This window comes from Felis catus, chromosome A2, assembly GCF_018350175.1.
Source record: "Felis catus isolate Fca126 chromosome A2, F.catus_Fca126_mat1.0, whole genome shotgun sequence".
In the NCBI taxonomy this organism is placed as follows: domain Eukaryota; kingdom Metazoa; phylum Chordata; class Mammalia; order Carnivora; family Felidae; genus Felis; species Felis catus.
In genome coordinates, this window is record NC_058369.1 from 133,314,455 (window position 1) to 133,338,375 (window position 23,921).

The 23,921-nt window shown below is 36.5% G+C and overlaps 1 long non-coding RNA gene across 1 annotated transcript; it reads left to right on the forward strand.

The window, feature by feature from the left end:
- Positions 1–503: 503 nt before the first annotated feature.
- On the forward strand, positions 504–22,717 carry LOC123383977. Its single transcript, XR_006594443.1, has 3 exons — positions 504–1,038; positions 14,142–14,239; positions 22,654–22,717. It is a non-coding gene; the product is annotated as an uncharacterized LOC123383977 (long non-coding RNA).
- The last annotated feature ends 1,204 nt before the right edge of the window (positions 22,718–23,921 follow it).

A 23,921-nucleotide genomic window follows, 5' to 3' on the forward strand; every position in this document is an offset into this window, starting at 1 on the left:
ACAGACTGAGGCAGCTAGGTGCCTCTCATTTATTCTTTTTTTAATTTCTTAAGGATTAGCTCCTCTTCTTGAAGTGTAACCTAGATCTTGAGCAGAGAAAAAAAAAATATATATATATATATATATGACCTAGAATCTCTTCTAAGTGTTATTTTCATTGGCTTGGCCTTCCTAGAAGAGTCATATTTTTCAAATAATCCAGGTCACATTCTGGGCTAGGGTTAAGAGCTCCAGGGAGGATTTGATCCTGACTAATTCTTCTCTTTGTATTTTATTTTTTTTATCTCAAGGTGATATTTCTTAATTGAGGTATAATTTGCATATAGCAGTATATTAGTTTTATGTATATAACATAATGATTCAGTATTTGTATATATTGCAAAAAAAGTCACCACAGTGAATTTAATTAACATTTATCTGATTGATTTTTATGTATGGTAGAGCCTTAGAAGCTGGAGAAGCCCACACTTCCAACTAGGATCGTACGTGGTTTTAAGAACCATCAGCACCTGTTCCCTCACCCACAGGTTCTGTCAGTTGGTCTGGGTGGGAACATCAGTGTGGTTTTAACTAAGTGCTCCAGGTGATTCTAAGGTGAGGCCAGGGTTAAGTATGAGGGCTCCTGAGTGTATTTATGAGAGTTGAGTTCCACCTTCACTCAGGGTTTGGGTAACAGGGTTTGCTCTGCATGTGTCTAGTAGGACAGGCAGATCACCACACAATGTCCATTCTGTAGCTGAATTTTTGGGCATCTGTGGGAGAAGAGAGCCCTTGAAGACAGGGAAGGAGAAGCTTCAAGTTTGGTCTCTGTGTAGGAGCTCATTGCTCCTGAGTCTCTCCTGCAGCAAAGGACAGGGATGGGTTGGCTTTTTTGTAGTTCATGTCTCTTCTGCCTGCAGAAGTGGTGATAGTAGGTGAAGGTCAGTGCCTGAGCCTTCAAAGGTGTTTCTCAAGATGCATGTGTGACTCCTCCAGATAATCTCACCCGAGGAAGAAACTGAATGAAAGAAGAGGAAGCTACGGCAGGCAGATTCTCAGGTAAATGTCATGTCCTGGGTCAGTTGTCCTTTTTTTCTCCCCCAAATCTATGGTTTTAGAACATGCAAACGTTTTCTTCTGTATCTCTAGTGTTCTTAACAAGTTTGACTTCCACTGATTTTTTTCTTCCCTTCTCCTAGGATATCCAAGATTAGCTCTTTTAGACACTGCTCCCCTATATCCCAGGACCTTCTCCATGTCTCCATTCAGACATATGATATGCTTTGAGCAATACCCACGATTAATTATGAACTTGCAACTTCCAACAATGTTCTCTTGGTGAGAGAGGAACTTGGGAAGGTGTTGCTATGCAAGATTCCTACATGGGATGAGGTGGGTCCTGGGATGTCGGTTAAAAAAAGGATCATATGGAGTCTTTGGGTCCCATCTGGATTCTCTATCAGGATTAAGAAAATGGATATATAAAGAGGATGACATTAAATGGCCCAGAATAACTCAGAAATGTCTGAAAAAGAAGAGTAATTAGAAGAGACAGGCTCTCTAGACTGCTGAACAAGACTCAGAACAATAACTCAGAAATGTCTGAAAAAGAAGAGTAATTAGAAGAGACAGGCTCTCTAGACTGCTGAACAAGACTATTTACGTGCATTAGAAATTACAGAATATGGGTGTTCGGTGTGGCTTGACATTTGAAGAAAACTGATGTTTTTCATGATTAGATTTAGATTATGATTTCCTTGTTTTTTGGCCAATAATAACCCAGCAGTGACCCTGTGTCCTTTGGCAAACATTAGGCACCTGATATCTATTTGTGCCATTGCAGCTGGTGTAAACTTCAATCACTTGGCTCAAGCACTCTGCCCGATTTCTCTACTACTCCACTTTGTATTTAAAAAATATACATATATTTAGGGGCGCCTGGGTGACTCAGTCACTTGAGGGTCCTACTTTAGCTCAGTCATGGTCTCAAGGTTGGTGAGTTTGAGCCCCACATCAGGCTCTGTGCTGACAGCTCAGAGCCTGGGGCCTGCTTCAGATTCTCTCTCTCTCTCTCTCTCTCTCTCTCTCTCTCTCTCTCTCTCTCTCATTCTCTCTCTGCCCCTCCCCCATGCCTGCTGTCTCTGTCTCAAAAATGAATAAAAATTATTTTTTTAAAAAAATAGATACATATATTTAAAAATGAGATAAAATGTTCACAGACGTTGATTTATGTTGAAAAAAATCAGATGCCCCTTGTCCTATGAGAAAGAGAGTTCTTTTGGGGATACTATTATTTGATAATAGTATCAGTGCATTTCTACCTGTGTGGTTCTATACCAAGCTCTTTCTTACCCATCATGGTTTATTTGGTAAAAAATGGGCTCTGGTTGCAGCCAATTGCTCCCATTCTTGGCTGCCATTATCTTAAAAGATACATCACCTTAAATATCCTCAGTTTGGTCTTTGGCTTCTGTTAACCACACTTAAGACGTGCTGAAATTAGCTCTCAAGACCAGAATCTCCCACATGCGTCTTCAGAGAGTCCAGGAGATGCCTTTCACAGAATATATTGGCATTAAAATTAAACTTGGCACTGAAGAGACAATATAGGAAAAGTACCTCACATATTTATCATGTTGACAGGTGGATAAGAAGGAAAAACCGTTTGGAATTTGGGATGGAATCCTTGTTGCCTGGACTCCTACTTTCCCTTCGATTTCCTATTCCTTGAAAGTGAAGTGGTATCTTGGGGCTGTGTTGGGGGCTAACAGTTTTCATTAATAGTTCACACTAGAATATTTGGAATTATCATCCTGAAATTGTAGTGGAGAGAAAATTGGCAAGTAAGATCAGCTTTATTCACACATATCCAGAAACTCTACTGGTAATCTCTATTTCCCCATTAATTACTCACAGCCTAACCTACTACAGTAGACTTTTAACCTCCTGAGGAAGAAACTATGTGTTATTTCTGAGCAGATGCTATCCAGAAATAGAAACTACATTTTCCCACCTCTCTTATCTAGGGGTGATCAAGTGTATTTAGGTCTTGACAAATGCAATGAAAGGGACAGTTGTAGGTGCAACTTGTTAGATGTTTTATCATTGAGTGAGGGCCCACTGTTTGTCCTTTTCCACCCTCTGGCTGGAATATGGACATGCTGGCCAGAGCTGGCGCAGTGAGATGATCTGGACAGTGTAGGTCATGGGAGAGCAACAAGATGAAAGATGACAGGGAGCTGGGGTCCCTGACATCCTGAAGTTACATACTGAACCTGGGCCACTGACCTCTGAAGTCCTTTGAATCTTCTATGTGTATCTGTCTCCCTCTAGATCAGTGGTTCTCAACCTTGACTGCACATTAGAACTACCTGGGTAGCTTTTAAAATTAGAATTTGGACTTGAGACAGCATCTTTGAGAATGGGATGTGTGTGTTAGTATTTTTCTTTGAGGTATAATTGACATAATAGTTGCAGGTATCCAACAGAATGATTCAATAATACATAATGTGAAATGGTCATCACAAGTCTGGTTAACAATCATCACCACACATAGAATTCTTTTCTTTTTGTTAAGAACTTTTCAGATACATTTCCTTAGTAACATTCAAATGTCCAAACTCTATGGTTAACTGTAGTCACCATAACTATGGTCACTGTTGTACTTTATATCTCTATGACTTATTTTATCACTGAAGTTTGTACTTTTTTGGCCCCCTTTACCTGGTCCTTACCCCCATCTCTGACAATCACCACTCTGTTCTCTATCTGTGACTTTGTTTGGTTGTTTGTGGAGATTCCACATAGAAGTCAGACTGTATGGCATTGGACCTTTGTCTGATTTATTTACTTAACATAATGCCCTCAAGGTCCATCCAAATTGTCACAAAGGGCACGATCTCATTTTTTAAGAGTGTATGATATTCCACTAAATATATTAAAAATTTTATATCCTTTTCTTTACCCATTCATCCATTACTAGACACGTTATTTTTTTTTAACGTTTATTTATTTTTGAGAGAGAGACAGAGAGACAGAGTGCAAGCAGGGGAGAGGCATAGAGAGAGGGAGACACAGAAACTGAAACAGGCTCCAGGCTCTGTCAGCACAGAGCCTGATGCGGGGCTTGAACTCACAAACCCTGAGATCATGACCTGAGCTGACGTCGGAGGCTTAACTGACTGAGCTACCCAGGAGCCCCTTTAGGTTGATTTTGTATCTTGGCTATTGCAAATAATGCTGCAGTGAAAATGGGGTACATCTATCTTTTCAAGTGAGTGTTTACATTTTCTTTGAATAAATACCCAGAAGTGGGATTGCTGGATCACATGGTAGTTAGGTTTTTAATTTTTTGAGGAACCCCATACTGCTTTCCATAATGGCTGAAGTAATTTACATTACCTCAAACTGTTGATGAGGGTTCCCTTTTCTCCACAACCTCACCAACACTTGACATTTCTTATCTTTTTGATGATAACCATTAAAACAGGAGTGAGGTGTTATCTCACTGTGGTTTTGATTTGCTTTTCCCTAATGACTAGGGATGTTGAATACATTTTCATGAATATGTTAGTCTTCTGTCTTCCTCTTTGGAAAAATACCTGTTTAGATCCTCTGCCCATTTTTTTTTATTTATTTTTGGGACAGAGAGAGACAGAGCATGAACGGGGGAGGAGCAGAGAGAGAGGGAGACACAGAATCGGAAACAGGCTCCAGGCTCCGAGCCATCAGCCCAGAGCCTGACGCCTCTGCCCATTTTTTAATCAGATTGCTTGCTATTGAGTTGTATGAGTTCTTTATATGTTTTGGATATTAACTCCTTATCAGCTATATAATTTGCAGATATTTTCTCCTGTTTTATAGGTTGTCTTTTCATTTGTTGACAGATTGATTTTAAGATGCTACTCACCCTGGTACTGGTAACTAATAGTAACCATTTACCAATGGTAATGGTTACCAACGGTAACCAAAAAAAACATTGTTTTTTCATAGTTGTTGAGGAATGAAATTCAATTTAACAAATGGTATTTAAACAGATAGTAATAAAATGGAAAAGTGGTTATTCACATGTAAAAATGTGGAATGGATAATCCTACAAAGAAAGAAAATCAGACTCAGTCACTTCCTTCATGGCCTCTTCAGTAGGTCAGATCATTCTCCACATAGAATTCCTTAAACGTCCCACTTCAGAACTTCTGTAAAAGACCACCAACCACTTTCTCAAGTTCGTGAATTATAGGGTTTTTAAATTAAATTGTTTTTAAAGTTATTAAAGTCAGGCCAAAAGGTTTTTCACCTATAATACAAAAAAGCAGTTGAATTCTATCCCTTCCATTTTGTTTATAAAGCTTCTTGGAATTGCTAGACTTAGCTAACATCAAGACGCAATTTCAAAAGCATAATTTTCAAAGTTTTTATTAATGTAAAAAATTCCAACCTAAAGGTTTTAGTTATATTGTTTATTGGAAATCGGTACCACTGTTCTGTTTTTGAATTATAAATGTAATACTTCAGTAAACTATTTATATACATTACCATTTTGAGAATCCAATATCTTAGATTTTTTAAAAATCTTAAAAATTGGTACATTTCAACTTTACAAAAACAATAGTCCTAGTATTATTGTGACTATGTTACAAAAGATGTACGCTTAGGAAAACAAGACCAGAAAGATATACTAAAATGTAACTAGAACAAAAGGCCAGCTAAAACAACGTATATAGAAGAGCTTTTAGTCAAACATAATGGTTACCAAACCTGTTCTTTGAGCAAAATTAGTGAAGAGTTTTAAAAGACAGAGTTGCCTGGTATTCAACTGCTATGTGTTGAATTAAAATTCCTGGGGTGCCTGGGTGGCTCAGTCGGGTGACTGGTGACTGACTCTTCATGTCTCTCCACTCATGAGCTCACGGTTATGAGGTGGAGCCTTGCAATAGGCTCCACACAGCATGGAGCCTGCTTGGGATTCTCTGGCCCCCTCTCTGTGCCCCTCGCCCCCTCTAAATAAATAAACTTAAAAATTCTTGTCGGCAGTGCCTGGTAATCTGTATTTTTAGAAAGTTTTCAAGAGTCTTCTAGTCCATGGTTTTGTGTGTGGGACCCAGTAATTCAAAGAGTACTGGATCAATTCATTTCTTTAGACTACTCTGATTTCTAGAATTTCCTTAGTAGAGCCAAAACTTAACATTTTCTTTTATTGAGAATGTCTTCAGAAGGCAACATTTGGAGCATTTCTGAATATTTGGCATAACTTAGAGTATCACTAAGAAGAGTATCAATGGATATGCATAGACTTTGTAAGTGGAATGAGAGTTAATGTGAACCAGACATTTTGGGGTGCCTAATTTGAAAGGTGAAGGTCAACGTGAATGAAGGTGATCAAACTGAGACTTCTGATATTTGTATTTCAAAATACACATAAGATCTATTTATGTGCTAAAAGGATTCATTTGTTACATATAACTCTTATAAATCAAAATTTTTGTAATCCTGCTTTTCCACTCCATTTAAAAACTTTATCAGGACTAAAACAAAAACAAAAACTGTTGTATCCTGGACGTCTCTTGATTTTGACCTTGCCTAATACCTTCTATTCAAAGTCTCATGAAAAGAATTTCAAATGAAAATCAGATAATAAAAAATGTGTCTATCTTGATGAATTGTGAGATCACAAATGATCTAAATTCAGAGACTGATAAGAATAACAACAGGGATTTGGCTTAAGGTTTCTTTCTCCTTAATTTCTATCACTGACCCAGCAAACCAGCAGGGCAGATCTTCTAGAAGAGCAGGGAACCATGGTAGTGACTATGCGTATCCTTGTTGTCTACTTTGCTCTCACGAAGACCTGCATTTCAGTGGTCACTTGAACAGAGTGAGGGATGAGTTGAGTCAGAGGACCACAGGGCCAGCAATGTCTGCCTTTTATATGCTGGCCTCAATGAGGAGGCCATTGGCGTTCACAGATCCCCCGAAGTTCTCATTATGCCACAGTTGAGTACTTTGGAACTCTACCTCACTTCACAGCCAGGCCCAGCACGGGTCTGATCCAGCCTCCGCCAAGCTAGTAACCCATCATGCCATCCTGTTGCCCTTTTTCTTGGCTTCTTGGATCTTCAGTACTATTTTGGTGTTTGATCTCCGTGTGCATGGTCCATGACAGCAGAAACTTAGACTTGTTCATCATTGAATCTGTAGTGCCTTCAACCATGCTCAGTCCAGAGTAAGCGCTCAATCATTACTTGTTAAGCGGATGAATAAATGTAGGAGCTGCCACTGCGGCTTCTGTTTCCACTCTTCTTTGGCAGTTGATGATCTTTTTGTTACTGTGTTTTTGTTTCGTCTACTTTTGTAAAGTTTTTATTTATATTCCAGTTAGTTAACCTAGAGTGTAATGTTAGTGTCAGGTGTAGAATTTAGTGATTCATCACTTGATATCACCCTGTGCTCATCACAAGTACCCTCCTTAATCCCCATCAGGAGTTTTTTATCTTAAAAATTAAGTTTTAAAATCTGTAATTTTTTTTTTGTTTTTTAAAAAGCCTCCTCACATTTTTTTAAGAACACAGCAGGCTTTTTTTCCCCCTAATTTTTGCTAGTCAATCAACAGTCTTGACTGTTAAATAGAACACTATACCAGGTCCTTGGGGAAGTACAAAATAAGAAGGAGATGTAGCCTGTAATAAGATTTTTAAAGACTATTTACTCATCTGCATATTCCTTGTAAACTTTATAAAGTATTAGAATCTTTTATAAAAGTTGCCATGAGGTATGTATTTATAGGTAAATAAGATAATTATGTGGCTAAAGTCTGATATTGGTTAAAAATTATAATTACCAAAATCATAAGAAAATAAAATTTCAGGGGGCCCCTGGATGGCTCAGTTGATTAAGTGTCCAACTTCATGTCAGGTCATGATCTCACACTTCATGGGTTCAAGCCCCCCATCAGGCTCTGTGCTGACAGTTCACAGCCTGGAGCCTGCTTCAGATTCTGTCTCCTTCTCTCTCTGCTCCTCCCTCACTTGTGTGCGTGTGCTTGCACGCACGCTCTCAAGTACTTTTAAAAATTGTTTAAAATTTCAACGTGAATGATTGAATATAATGCAAAAAAAAAAAAACTGTACAGGGTCAACTTTATATCGCCAATTCCTGTGTCTAATCACTTCATTTGATAGAACCACAGACACATGGGTAAGAATCTGGGAGTATTTTATCCATTGTTTCATTTGTACTTAAATTTCCATATATGTATGTTTTTCTACATCTTTCCTTCAACAATTTGCCTTGGAGACCTTTCAAAGTTAGCACAAAGTAGCTTTACCCAATTCTGATAAGGTAAAATTCTTTGGAACTAACCATTTGTTTGATTTAACCTAGTTTTACATTTTGTGGATAGGCCTATATGTACAATGTTTTATTTTCTAAGCTAATACATTTTTCATTATTTTACCATATTTCACTCTATTAGGAAGGTACTGAGAGGACCTCACTTTGAGAATACTTAGCTCTTGATATACTGGTTGATAAAAAGTTTACTTTATCTGTAGTGTATATATCTTTAATAAAATAGCACATGACATTTTTAAATCGTCAATTTTTTTAAATTTCAAAGTGCATAACAGATCCTGCTTTCTAATTCCGTAGCCGAGTCAGCCTTTCATGACCTGGTTCAGGTCTTCTAGGGGTACAATGCTACCACTTTGTATCTTAAGCTATTTAAAAATGAAATATTTCCAGGCAAGGTTAAAAAAAGAAAAGTGGTCCTTAGATGATCACAGACAGATCTAATAAAAACAATAAGGATTGCCAAGAATAAATGTTGGAGAATGTTTCTGGTTGTTGTCTTCTATTCTTTCCTCTCAATTTGTTTGGGTGAGTCATGTCTAATCTAACTAGGTGTTGTTCTAATAGAAAATTAGGCATTTGAAATTCAGACATTGTATGTCTTTAAATAGATGCTCTTAGTACCCAGGAACCTCCTCCTTTAACAAGTACTTGCTGCAATGTGTTAAAAAAATTCAATCAAACTTTGTAATTTCTTAATGTAACAATTGTAACAAAGAGAAAGAAGCATACTCCCTGGCTCTCAGATGGAGTTTTCTCTGCTAAAAGTACATAACCGGGGTGCTAAGGGCCAGAAAATAAACATACACCAAACTGTAATATTCCAAGGGGATGGCTCAAGAAGGTCATCAGTCATTGAAATAAAAGGGAAGGGTGGGATTAATTCTCACTTGGAAAGCACAAACATAACATGCCCACAAATCTAGATTTAGATCCAAGCTAGAAAGTATTGCATGTGAAGGATTTATTAAATTTGCACATTAGCCTACTTTTGGGTCAGCTCTTCCTTCACCATGACAGTCCCTGCTGAGAAAAATAGTTTCTCTAAATGTTCTTGAATGTATTTTTGTTTCTCCTATAAGATTTCTAGTCTCCATGTTGTTGAAGCTTACATGGAGATGAATTGTCTATTATATTTAGGGTACTATTCTAACAAATATCAACTGAAGCTATTTGATACTGTACATTAATTCACTAATATTTGTTCTATCAGGATAATTTCCAGTGATGCTTTGGGTTCAAAGAATGTGTATTTGCCATATATAAGCTTTATGTTAAGTACCTTCTAAAAGAAAAATAGGTTTGTAAGGCAGAACTACTTTCCTAGTCCTTGAACTGAATAATTAGACTGAACAAAAGTTAAATTTCTTATATAGCTCATAGCTTTATTAACATTAATTTAGGTGGGTTATAGTACTGGGAACTTAATTTTGTGAACAAAACTGGTCTAGAAATGGTGGAGTGTATGTGTGGTGGAAAGGGGAATGGTAAAGATGGAGGAAAAGTTTGCAAAAATTACTCCAGTTCTAGAGGTTTAATAAATCACTTGAAAACAAGATTTTATCCTCAGTAGTAAGATGAAATTACACTTTCAGAGATCACTGATAAAGATTAAAAGTCGAAAGATTGTTTTTCTCTTTTCAATCTCTTGACTTCATCTTTTTGTAATCGCCTTGACTTCATAGTAACATATGTAACACCTGCGGTCATTGTTTATTATATTAACCATGATGTTTGTTACAGGTGACAAAACCCCAACTCACACTTTAGCAAAAAGAGAATTCATTGGCTCATAGAACTAGGAAGAACAGGCAAATGTGTATTCTTAGTTTGAAAGGAATCCATAAACTAACAAATTTTGTCATCTCCCCATCTCTGCCATCGGCTTCTTTCTGTGTATTGGGCTTTTTCTCTTAGTAGAAGGGGATGCTGTCTGTTTGGCAAAGAATATAGATATTCACAGCTTGCGTCCCATCCATCCCTGTGATCACAGGCAGTGTATAGTGATTGGAAGTCCCAACAGAACCATACAGAGTTGGGGAGGGAGCTGTCAGTCCCCAAAGGATTCAGCGGAGAGAAGAAGGTGAGGGTGTAAGGAAACATTTCATTGCTCCTAATTGTCCTTGGACATGACTGATTCCCCCTCCCTGCCCAACTACTGCTTTGGCTTCTCATCTTCTTCTTACCCCCTGTCTCTCATTTAGGCTTTCTCAAACATTCTGTTATTTTAAAACTCTATATTCTGTCCCTAAATAATTTCTCTTAACGCACATTTTTCAACTAGTGTATCTATGCAGAAACATTTTTAGTTTGTAGCTTTACACATCAATGCCATCACTTTGTATTAGTCACATAAGAGCATAGGTGTGAGTTATTTCCCCCTAATAAAAAGCTTAGATGCTATAGAAGAAATACACACATGCAACATCCATGATATGGCTAACTTTTACTGAGGTATTCTATCTTAATAGAAAATTGTTACGGGGGCCCCTGGATTGCTCAGTTGGTTGAGCGTCTGACTCTTGAATTTGGCTCAGGTCATGGGATCAAGCCTGGTGGCAGGCTCTGGGCTGAGAGTAGAACATGCTTGAGATTCATTCTCTCTCTCCCCCCCTCCCCTCCCCCCACCACCCCCCCCCCCGCCCGCCCTCTCTGTTCCTCTCCTCTGTTGATTCATTCTTTCTCTCATCCAGAAAAAAAAATTATGAATCCCATTTCACTGTTTCCCAGCTCCCCTGAGACTTAAATATGGACCTGGCATTGTTAGTAATGAAGTTAGCTAAGAAGTGTAATTAGAGGAAGAACTAGTTTTTTACATATCTGAAACCTCAAATACATATACCTAACCCAGAAACATCTGGGAAAACCTTCAGATCTTTTGAAATAGAAAGCTTTGCAATATATCTACATTATGATACTCTTCATACAGTTTCATTTCGGGATTCTGCTGAATCCAAGGACTTGAGTCCTTTGCACTATCTACATTGGTCACTACTTCAGTTCCTTCATACAATAGAAGCAGACAGAAAATCCCCTTCAATATAACCCAACAAAACAGAACTCTGAGAAGCCAGCCTATGTTCTGCTACAAGTATTCTTTACCCCAGTGTCTGCTCCACAGTGGCCCACCATGGGGGGAAAAAGACTGCATTCACTTGTCTCAAGGTGGCTGACTCCACATTGGTCTGTGTCACCCAATACAGGGCAGCTGAAGGCATAATGTCGCAAGTGCCAAAGAAAGGAAGAAAATTATGGTAGTAGAGAAGGAGAGACCATTTTCTGTTAACCCCTTAAAAAATGAGGGTGAAAGCTACATTAAGTTGGAAATTTTCAATTTTAAGTTTGAAAAATATCCATCCAGAAGTTGAAAATTAGAAACTGCAGTTTACAGCAGAGATTTCTGCTAGAGGTTGAAATATGGGAACCATCCAATTAACCAAATTCTACAAATGTTTAGCCTGTATGCATAAGCAAATAACAAATTTCTGAGCATTCTGTTTCCCTACCTTGAAAATAGGGAAAATAAATATTAAGATTTTTGTGGGGATTATGAATTTATACAGAAAAAGTTTAGAAAAATTTTTACCCATCTAAAAAAAATTTTTTTTAAAAAAGAGGGGCAGGGAGAGGGAGACTCCCATGCAGTTTCCAAACTCAACACAAAGCCTGATACCAGGCTCAATCCCACGACCCTGGGATCATGACCTGAGCTGAAATCCAGAGTTGGATGTTCAACAAACTGAGCCACCCAGCTTCCCATGCCCAGGTTTGATTAATTAGTAAGCCATTGTTACCATTATATTAATTGTCATTGCAATGTGCTTGGCTCTGTGGCATGCTGATGGGAGTTAATGAAGTTGTCAAGAAAGAGTCCAGTGGAAAGGACCATGATATTAGAGTCTCCTGATGAGTGCATTACTTGGATCCTCTTTTCACCTCCCAGGATGTTTATTCTTTATGATCCATTTTTTTTCACTTCATATTCTGAATTCATCTATTCAAGATAATCCTGAAATATCCTATCACCAGTACGGTTTTGCTGTGTTATTAATAGTTTGGGCATAGCTTACATTTACTAAGTGTGACGAATCCTTGTCATCACCCTGTGAGAAGAAAATTGAGCCAGATTCCTATCAAGTGAGTGGCCCATGATTCAGAAAGTAAGTTACAGAGAACAGAATTTGAACCAAGACATTCTGAATTAAGATCCCTCTGGTTTTACCATCTCCCCAAGCTGCCTCTCTGTGTAAGAGAAGGAGTTGCAACTATTCCTCCTTGTTCAAATTCTGCCCATCTTCTGCTACTTATTTCCAGTCTCAATTTTTTTGGAAAGCATTTTCTGAACTCAATGGCCATTGATGGTCTTCTCAATGTTCACACACACCTTCTTTCTCAGTATTCTGATTAAGAAAATTGGAAGTTCTGTGATCAGTGATAATAGTAGTGTAGTCAGAGTTTGGGAACGTGGAGAGTAGAAAAAGAATCTATCTGGAGGTACAGCACAACCCTGGGTACCACTGAGGAAAGAGCATGAAATGCCAGAGGGATGGTGAGCACCCTTCTGGGGTAGAGAAGAGCAAGATAATGGTAGACAAGGAGAGTGAGCTCAGAGACTTGAATGATAGATTGAGGGTTTTGAACTTAAATGAAGTAGTTACACAGAAAATTTCAGAAAAGAGACTCATAGTAATTCAAGGTTTCAGGAAGATTTAATCCACATTTGGTGTTTATAGTGGATTAGAACAGAGAAAAGCAAGTCCAGGAAGACTAGAAGAGAAGCTGTTGCAGCAGGCTAAGTATGGAGTAGGAGTGTTTGTAAGATGGTGGAAGTGGGGAGGATAAAAAGGAAGACTGTTGATTCACAAAGCAGCTGGAAGAACACACACACTAAGGAGCTTGAGGAATCAGGGTTGAAATTCCAGATGGTTAAGAAATAGACTAAATCACAACCACTTAGCTTGGTCCAACCACTTAGCTTTGAATTACTACTTTTTTTTTTTTTTTTTTTTTTTTTTTTTAGTGGGGAATTAACAACTGATGGGCTGTGTATTATTGTGTTTCTCTTTGCTTTTTATTCATGTGGGTTTACTCTAGTAATAAGAATCGTTGACTTTGTCATTTCTTAAAATGTCCCCGTCCTTGTTGTCCAGTATACTTTTTGCCAGTTGACTTAATATTAGACGACCATGGAACTACTTTATTCTGAATTCTTCTACCTTTCCCACTCCCCTCTGGCTATTCAGTGGGGGAGAGGAAGTGGGGATGGGAAAGAGAGGGAGTTACGTAAACTACATGATATCATTTATTTTTCAATAGTTTAGCTAGTAGGGGATATACTCTGTGTTCCAGATGGCTCTCTAACGTGGGAGAGCATAGAGTCTACTTTGACTTGGGCCACTTCCCATGCCTTGATGCTTTGTGAACTAAACGTTATATGATGAACAGACATTGAAATTATATCCTGTCCAAGTTTCATCTTTTTTTTTCTTTTCATTGTTTTTGATCAACATGTACTAACTGAGCACATTTGCCCAATACTGAGATAAATTCTAGGAAAATTTTTTAAATGAAAGAAATATAAGAACACATGGTTCCTACTCTCTGGGAACTCTCATGTTGTATAATGTCACCTCTATCTCAATTTTTGCCTGGTGAGTTTCTACTTTAAAAGATAATTTGTCTATATCTAGTTTTTCAGAATTTTACCATTTTCTATATAGAATAGAAACCTATTTTTGTAAGAATTAAAAAATTTGCCCCATTTTTCATTTCTACTTTTATCATTTATTTCATCTTTTCCTTTCTATTTAAAATAGGAAATTGAACTATATCTTAAATATTAGGATGACAAGCAAAATCATGGAAATTCAGAAGAAGCAGTGGAGTATGTGACAGTCCATAGTACCTAACTAAGGTGAGAATGTCAGAGAATATTTATTCCTCAAAAGTATATAATGGCTCAAAAGAATAACTGAGGGTATCTACTTTTTCATCAATTAAATACTCCATAACATTTGAGATTTTACTAGTCTATGAATTTTGCTGCTGAAAACAACTTACAAGCTGACTGATTCTGGGCAGGTAGTTTTACAGATGAGGTACCACTGACACAGGTTCTGATGAAAAACTTGCTAGGTAAAGATGGAACTTCAAACAACATCTCCCATCATGCTGTCCATGACTCTTACCTAATATGGGGATCTTTGTTTTATACTGTTTCTGAAAAATATATTTTCCTATTCAATTTCATATACCACATAGGTTTCTATTGACCCAACAATTCTTTCAAAATTGGATATATAAGGCTTAGTCTACATGACACTAGAGGAGAATGGCACCTCAAGGTATTAATTTCATTCATTAGTGAATATTCAGAGTCTATACGCAAACCAGGCACCTTGCAAGATAAAGGCAATACCCTCAGCTGTAGGAAAGAGCTGAATGGCTCTTGTACTGTTTTCCAGACTGATTGTTTAAACCCTCCAACTCCTTGGAACTACACGTCAAGGATTATGCCAAAAACTGAGGAAGTTGACAGGAACCAATAAAATGTAAACCAAGCTACTTTTACACATGATGTTGGGGAGGATTTTACTTGAACAGAGAATTTTAAATCTAGTCCAGTGGAATCAACTAGCTTAAAGAAAACAGAATAAACTATTTAGGATAAAAGAAGAATAACCCAGTGGATCCATAATAATCCATACTGTTTTCCACAGGAGACTTTTAAATACAGAGAACAAACTGAGGGTTGCTGGAGGGGTGTTGGGTGGGGGGGGGGGGATGGACTAAATGGGTGATGGGCATTAAGGAGGCACTTGTTTGGACAAGTACTGGGTTTTTGTGTTAGTGATGAATCACTGGGTTCTACTTCTAAAAACGATACTCCACAGTATGTGAACTAATGAATTTAAATAAATAAAATACATGTAAAAATAATAAATACTATTTTCTTTAAAATATGTATTATGAATACATTTCTCTATGTGTTCATATTTTTATTGAAATATAATTGACCTATAACATTATATTAGTTTCAGATGTATAACATGATGACTCAATATTTTTTATGTACTGTGAAATCACCACAGTAAGTCTGGTTAACATCTGTCACCATATAGTTTTTCTTATGATGAGAACTTTTACCATCTCCTCTCTTAGCAACTTTAAAATAAGCAATACAGCATTAACTACAATCAACATGTTGTATATTACATCCCATTTATTTTTATAATTGGAAGTTTTTACGTTTTGACCCCCTTTACCCATTTTACCCACTCCCCCCACCCACCACCTCTGGCTACCACCAATCTGCTTTCTGTATGTTTGAGTTGGGTTTTTGTTTTGATTTATAGACTCTACATTTCAGATTATATAGTATTTGTCTTTTTCTGTCTGATTTATTTCACTTAGCATAATTCCCTAACTGTCCATTCATATTGATACAAATGGCAGGATTTCTTTATGGCTGAAAAATATTTCTTTGCATATCTATACCATATTTTCTTTATCCATTTATCCATTAATGGACATTTACATTGTTACTACATCTTGGCTTTTGTAAATAATGCTGCAATGGATAGGAGGGTGCAAATTTATTTTCAAGTTAATGTTTTTATTTTCTTTGGAAAAATACCCAAAGGTGGAACTGCTGATCATATGGTGGTTCTATTTTTAATTTTTTGAAGAATTGCCAAACTTTTTTTTTTATAGTGGCTGAGCCAGTTTACATTCCTATCAATAGTGCATAGGGATTTTCTTTTCTACACAACCTTACCAATACTTGTTATTTCTTATCTTTTTGGTAATAGCTATTCTAATAGGTGTGAAGTTATACTGTGATTTTGATTTGCATTTCTCTGGTGAGTAGTGATGTTGAATATGTTTTCATGAATCTGTTGACTATATGTACATGTCTTCTTCAGAAAAATACCAATTCAGAACCTCTGCCCATTTTTTTAATCAGTTTTTTTTTTTTTTTTTGGCTATTGAGTTGTAGGAGTTCTTTATGTATTTTGGATATTAACCCCTTATCACATAAATGGTTTGCAAATATTTTCTCCCATTTGGTATGTTGATCTTTCCTGTTTGTTTTGATCTTTTGTTTGTTGATCGTTTTGTTTGTTTGTTCTTGTTGGTGGCTTCCTTTGCTTTACAAAGCATTTTAGATTGATGTGATCTCACTTGTTTATCTTTGCTCTTGTTGCCTTTGCTTCCTGTGTCAAACCCAAAAAATCATCACCAACACCTATGTCAAGGAACTTACCCTGTATGTTTTTTTTTTCCTATGAGCTTTTTTTGGTTTCAGGCTTTACCTTGAAGGCTTTAATCCACTAGTGTTAATTCTGTGTCTGATATAAATAATATTAATATAAAATAACAATTATTTTGCACGTGGCTGTCTGGTTTTTCCAGCACCACTTATTAAAGAGTCTATCTTTTTCTTGTCCTATATTCTTGGCTCCTTTGTCATAAATTAATTGACCATACATGACTGGATTTATTTCTGGGTTCTTTATACTTTTTCATTGATTGATGTATCTATTTTTATGCTAATACTATCCTGTTCTGATTACTATGAATGTGTAGTATAGTTTGAAATCAGAAAGGAAGACCCCTGCAGCTTTGTTACTCTTTCTCAAGTTTGCTTTGGCTATTTGGGGTCTTCTGTGGTTCCATACAAATTTTAGGTTTGAATGTCGTTTAATGAAATATGTCATTGGCATTTTGTTAGGGATTTTACTGAATGTGTAGACCATATTAGGTCATATGGACTTTTTTTAGTAATTATTTTTGGGGTGCCTGGGTGGCTCGGTCTGTTAAGCGTCCGACTTTGGCTCAGGTCATGATCTCACAGTTCATGGGTTCGAGACCCGCATTGGGCTGTGTGCTGACAGCTCAGAGCCTGGAGCCTGTCTCAGATTCTGTGTCTCCCTCTCTCTGACCCTCCCCCGTTCATTCTCTGTCTCTCTCTGTCTCAAAAATAAATAAACGTTAAAAAATTAAAAAAAAATATTTTTGAGAGAGCCCAGGCAGATGAAGGGCAGAGGGAGGGGGACAAAGGATAGGAAGCCGGCTGTGTACTGAGAGCCTCACAACAGCGAGCCTGATATGGAGCTCCAACTCACCATGCAACACCATGACCTGAGCTGAAGTCAGAGGCTCAACCGACTGAGCCACCCAGGTGTCCCAGATAATATGGACATTTTAACAATATTCATGCTTCCAATTAATGAGCATGAAATATCTTTCTATTTATTTGGATCCTCTTCAGTTTGTTTCATCAGTGTCTTCCAGTTGGCAGTTCATAGGTCTTTCATCTCCTTAGTGAAATCCCTTCTTAGGTTTTTTTCTTGATGTAATTGTAAATGGGATTGTTACCTTTTCTTCTACTTAGTTATTAATGTATAGAAACAATTGATTTCTTACTTAGGAATTTTGTATCCTGCAACTTTACTGAATCCATTGATGAACTCTAACAGGTTTTTGAAGTCTTTAGACTTTTCTACATATAAAATGATGTCATCTGCAAATAGTGACAGTTTTACTTCTTTCCAATTTGGATGACCTTTATTTCTTTTTCTCATCTAATTGCTGTGGTTAGGACTTCTAATATTATGGTGGATAAAAGTAGAGAGAGTAGGCATCATTGTTTCTGTCCCTCTTTTCAATACTCATTTCTACAGATATTTTTTATACTTTTAATAATGTTAATAGTAATATGGTCATGTTTAAGAAAAGGCTACTTTATGAATGGAAAATATGGGGTTTAAGAGTGCTTTCTTTTGAATGTTGTGACAGTTTATTTTTTAGTTAAGACAGTATTAAATGCCTAGTAGCAAATGTTTAATTTTTGTATTAATCACATAAGTACCTATTAATAACAATAGTGACTACTGGCTAAAACAACATTATGTAGATTATGAAGTAACTTTGGTACACTGTACATAATTGGAGTCTCCCAACTAGATGTCGTAGATTTCATGCTCGTGCTAACACACTGCCTGAATGCAGAGGTCTGTCTCTTTTGTTTTGTGCTATTGTGAAATTTGATTTCATTGTACTAATGGGACATAAAATACTTCTCTAAAGAGCCCTTGGCATTTCTCGACTACATGAAGTCATTCATTTTATGGCCCTGTAACACTATCTTAAGGTATTCAACATCACACAATTGACAGATCTTCTGCCTCTTTTTACTTGGTGACCAACTGACCTTCAAAGATTCATCAAGAAAGTAAAGGACATGTTGGATTCACAATATGAGATTAGGTAATTTTTGGGCTCTTGTAGTTGATGAAAAACTAGCTACCTGTGATACTATATATTTTGTTAAATGGCTATAAATGTAATTTAATTTACAACTTGCAGAATTGGGGGACTTTAGAAGTTTATCCAAACTTTGACGTCTGTTAGAGAACCTTTAAGAATAACAGCTATGTGATGAGCGCAATGAAAATAAGTTCATTACAAATAAAGCTGCCAATTCTTTCCCCTATATTGATGTATTCTCTTGAGGATACCAGCAGAAAGGATCTAGTTTAAAAAAAAAAACTTTTTTCTTTGAACATATAACCCCCAGAAAACCTGGGTTTTCTATTGATTTCTACTATACAATTGAAAAATAACATTTAATAAATGGTAGAATAGTAAGTAATGTGTTTAAGTAAATAGCTTTTGAATATTATAGCTATATTTTTGTAAAGATTTTGCTATGCATTCAATATGAACTCATATTATGCAAATGTATTCTGCTGTTCATATGCGTTCACAGCATACATTGGATAATGGTTCCAAAGGAACTATTCTAAGATATGCTCTGAATATATATGAAGAATAATAGACACATGTTATGGATTCAAGATATAGTAAAGGTCCAAAAGGCAGAATACATGGTTTTTTAAATACTCCTTCACTGAAAATACTGAAGAAACACAAAGAGACATATTAAGGTACAAGTCTGAATACACATTAAATATATACGACAAATTTAACAAGCCTTTGAGTCCATTGATACTTCACAGCAAAGTGATGAGTAGTGTTTTGTTACAGAACATTAACTGGTCTATAAACATGGAGAATGATGAAGATTGGATGATACAGCTTACAGTTGAACAAAATGAAATGCTTAGTATTTTGCACCTGTGATCTATTGATCAAAGTATAGGTTTGGTGCATCTGCTTCCTATAAGGGGGGGTAAGCTTCTAAAGGACTAGTCCTTTCACATATTACCATGATCAGTTTTGGAGAAAATATTACCAAAACAAAAGCAAAAAGCAAAACAAACGATAAAAAACTACTGAAGACTATGGATAAAGACAATGGACAAAAGTTGAGATATTTTGGAGGGAAGTAAAAACTTGAATGAAGGAAGGAAATGGCATGATTTGACTTTTAGTTTCTGTAAGCTGTGGACCAAAGGCAGGAAGTTGAAGTTCCGGTAGAAAACCATGATCTTTCTGGTGTAAGGAATCAAAGAACACCTCAAGATGGCCCTGTAAAACAAAATGACAAGTAACCATGATAATTAAAGAACTAGAGAAGAGGAAGCCTAGATTCTGTGTATAAATTCTAAGTATCTGAATTATACTTAAAAACCGGAAAGCGGAACTGAGATTTGAGATACTATAGTTGAGGCAGAGTTTTCAGTTTGGGAAATCAAATCAATTTCCCTATACTCAAAGGAATATAGGGAATCAAATCAAATTCCCTATATTCAAAGGAATATAAAGGAATGCAGAGTTTTTGCAATATAACACTCAATATCCAGGATACAATCTGTGATTACTTGACATACAAAAAACCAGGAAAATGTGCTATGTTTTCAAGAAAAATAATTAGGGGTGCCTGGGTGGCTCAGTTGGTTCAACTATGGATTTTGGCTCAGGTCATGATTTCACAGTTGCGTGAGACCAAGCCCTGTGTTGGGCTCTCCCCCCTCTCTCTGCCTCTCCCCCACTTGCACTCTCTGTCTCAAAATTTTTTTTTCAAGAATCCAGGCTGTAATCATTTTCAGTGTACACAACAAATTATCACAAGTTTAGCAGCATAAAAAATGTATATATTTATTATTTCACAGTTCCCATTGGTCAGGAGTCCAAGCACTGGGTAGTTGAATCCTGTGCTTAGAGTTGTAAGGTTTCTGTTGGGTGAGCTCTCTTCTAGAAGTTCTACTGGGGAAGAATCGGCTTGCAAGCTCATTCAGGCTGTTGGGCAGAATTCATTTCTTCATATGGCTGAGGATCCCAACTTTTTGCTTATGTTCAATAGGAGGTCACCCTTAGATACTAGAGGCTCCTGAGTGTTCCTAGAGGCAACTGCACTTTCTTGAGATATGGGATTATCCATTATGGCTTTTTATTTCATCAAGAATTAATCAAATTAAAAGGAGGAAGAATATTAGTTCTGGGTTTTGAATTCTGTAAGTAATCTCATGAGTGAGGTGGGAATTAGATCTTTCACTGTGGAGCCTTGAGATGCCTGCGTCCTTTTGAGAGAGTCAGAGCTAGCGCAACCAATTAAACCATGCCCAATTTTCTAGCTTACAGAAACTAATAAATAGTAAATATTACTGTTTTTAAACCACTAAGTTTTGGAGTAATTTGCAACAATGGAGAAGTAATATACATAAATATATACCTACCGTTTGCCAGGAGTTAGAGGATAAAAATAGAAAGGAGCATAGATTTTTCAAATCTGAATATTCATGAGCAGAAGGGGTAGAATTAGGAAATCTTAGAGATCATGGTCTTCAAAATCACTTACAGAACCCACTTTTTAAAAATTCTCATGCATAGTAACATCATGTAACTTGTCCAAAGACCTAACAGCATGTTTTAATTTGGAATTCACTACCAAATTATTGCCTACTTATTTCTAGTGGCTCTTCTTTATATGTGTGCATTTATTATGCATTTCTCACTAGCAAAGACTCGTAACTGACCCTAGCAATGTTGAGTGCTTATGAGGGAAAGAATGAAGATGAACACTGAGTGAAGATAATATGCAAGCAGATATGGCTTATCTGCTTTATTAAGCAGTGATCGATGTCCTCCATCACAGGTCAGGTGAATGAATGAACAAGAAACAAAGTAACAGTCACTCAGATTTTAACAAAGTGGGGTGAAGAATTGAGAAATCCTCTCATGAGTTGAATTTACATAGCCAGTCAATGAGGATTCCTTCCATGAGCTGATGCTGATGAAGTGCTAAGCACAAGACCTAAGTAGAAGTTCCATAAATGTTAGATCTCATTATTTCAGAAATAACAGTTTCTGTCTTTTCTTTTTTATTAACATCTATATAACATGCAGATAGAAATTTATAGGTGGCATAAAATTAGGCATCTTGGTAGTGTGTATATGTGTGCAGGTGTAGTCTTTTTCTTTTGTGTCCTTCAAAAGACTTTCTGCATCCTCCCCACACTCAGAATAATGTTAATAACATAATAGCATAATAATGCTACCAAAGTTCTATGCTTCTATATTTTTTATGTATATACCATCGTATTTAAATTTATCTCCTATCTACATCTACATTTGTGGGGTTATTTTAGAGTATAAGCAGAGTGGGGAAGGGAAGAAGGGATGGAGGGAGAGAGAGAATCTCAAGCAGTCTCCATGCTCAGCACAGAGCTTGATGTGGGGTTTGAACCCACGACCCTGGGATCATAACCTGAGCCAAAATCAGGAGTCAGTTGCTCAACTGACTGAGCCACCCAGGAACCCCTCTACATCTACGTTTGTATCTGTTCCCATATCCATATGCATATAATATCCATATTGGTGTTTCTAACCAAACACACAAAAATACACAGTCATCATATACACAGCTTCACATGCATGAACGGTGCTCCTGGAGTTTAACAATAGAAGTTAGGTTATATAATACATTTACACATACGTGTATAATTATGTCTCTACCTAAGAGACCTTTCTCTTTTTCGGTATGTGCTGTATTTAATAGTATATTAAACATATTTGTCTGTATTTTGCTTTTGTAGCTCAATAGTCTGGGAAGTGTTTTAAGTGAGCTTTAATTCTTTCTCTGTAATGATTTTATACTAGTCTATGATATGGATCATGGCACAATATATTCAATGACTCTTTTAATAATGATATTACGTTATTTTCAGTTATTTTCCCTAAGCACAGTGTTGCCATAAATAACATTGTACATGTATCCTTACCTACTGGAAATTATATTTCTATAGGATAGATTCCTAGGGGTTGTCATGGGTAGAGTGGTGGAGGTAATTTTTCATTTTAATTAAAGTTGCAGATTACTTTTTTTTTTTTAATTTTAACGTTTATTTATTTTTGAGACAGAGAGAGACAGAGCATGAACGGGGGAAGAGCAGAGAGAGAGGGAGACACAGAATCGGAAGCAGGCTCCAGGCTCTGGGCCATCAGCCCAGAGCCCGATGCGGGGCTCGAACTCACGGACCGTGAGATCGTGACCTGAGCCGAAGTCAGACGCTCAACCGACTGAGCCACCCAGGCGCCCCTGCAGATTACTTTTTAAAAGCATTTTTTCTCCTATTATCACCAGCATTGCAATTTGTAGTGTTCCCTGAAACAATGGATATTGTTGTTTCCCATCACCACGTCCTATATAAATACTTTAGTTTCCTTTATCGTTGTAGTTTCACCTATATATTATATATGTAACTGCTTAGTTTCCTGCTAAGATTTGTATCACTTTATTTTTTACATTTAAATCCACTTGAAATTGTTTGCCTTTTGGCTTAAAATAATTATAACTTAATTTTCTAGAAAGATAATTTATTATATCAGCATCATTTATTAAATCTTTTCCCCATTAAATTGAAATACAGTGTTTTTCATATTTACAAGTTATTTCTGGATCTGTTCCACTAATCTCTTTATTCCTGTCAATACCATATTATTTGATTACTGTGATTGTATAGAAATTTCTGCTAAGTGGTAAGGCAAGTCCCCCCTCCATGTTCTTCTTTATCGTATTGGGGGTGGGCATATAGCTAATCTCAGGTATTTATTTTTACATATTAATTTTAAGATTATTTTACCCCAAATTATAGAGAAAACAAAAAAAATGCAACTGGATTTCTAGTTAGAAAAACATTAAACATATAAATTACATTTAAGAGGAATGTCGTTTTATAGCATTAAAACATCTCTAGGAACCTACTCTGTCTTCCCATTTGTTCAGATTTTCTTAAGCTGTTAGTACAGTTTTACACTTTTCTTCATATAGGTCGTATGTCTCTCTTAAATTTATTTCTAGTGATTTCATATTTTTTATTGTTATTAGGCAAGGAATAACAACCTCATTTCCATTTCTATTTTCTCATTGCCAAAAGAAAAGTTACTGGATTTCAAAAAACATACATATTTTATATCTATCCACATTACTGTTACAGCATGTACTGTTTTTGATATTATAATTCTAGGTATACAATTCAACTTCAGGAAAAAGAGAATTTTACAACCACCCCCCATCATGTTTATACTGACTGTTTAATTTTCATTTGTGTTAAATTTGCTGGACTCTGAGGAAAATATTAAATAATAACAGTATTTAATACTTTTTATTAAACTAGGTGTAGTGTTAG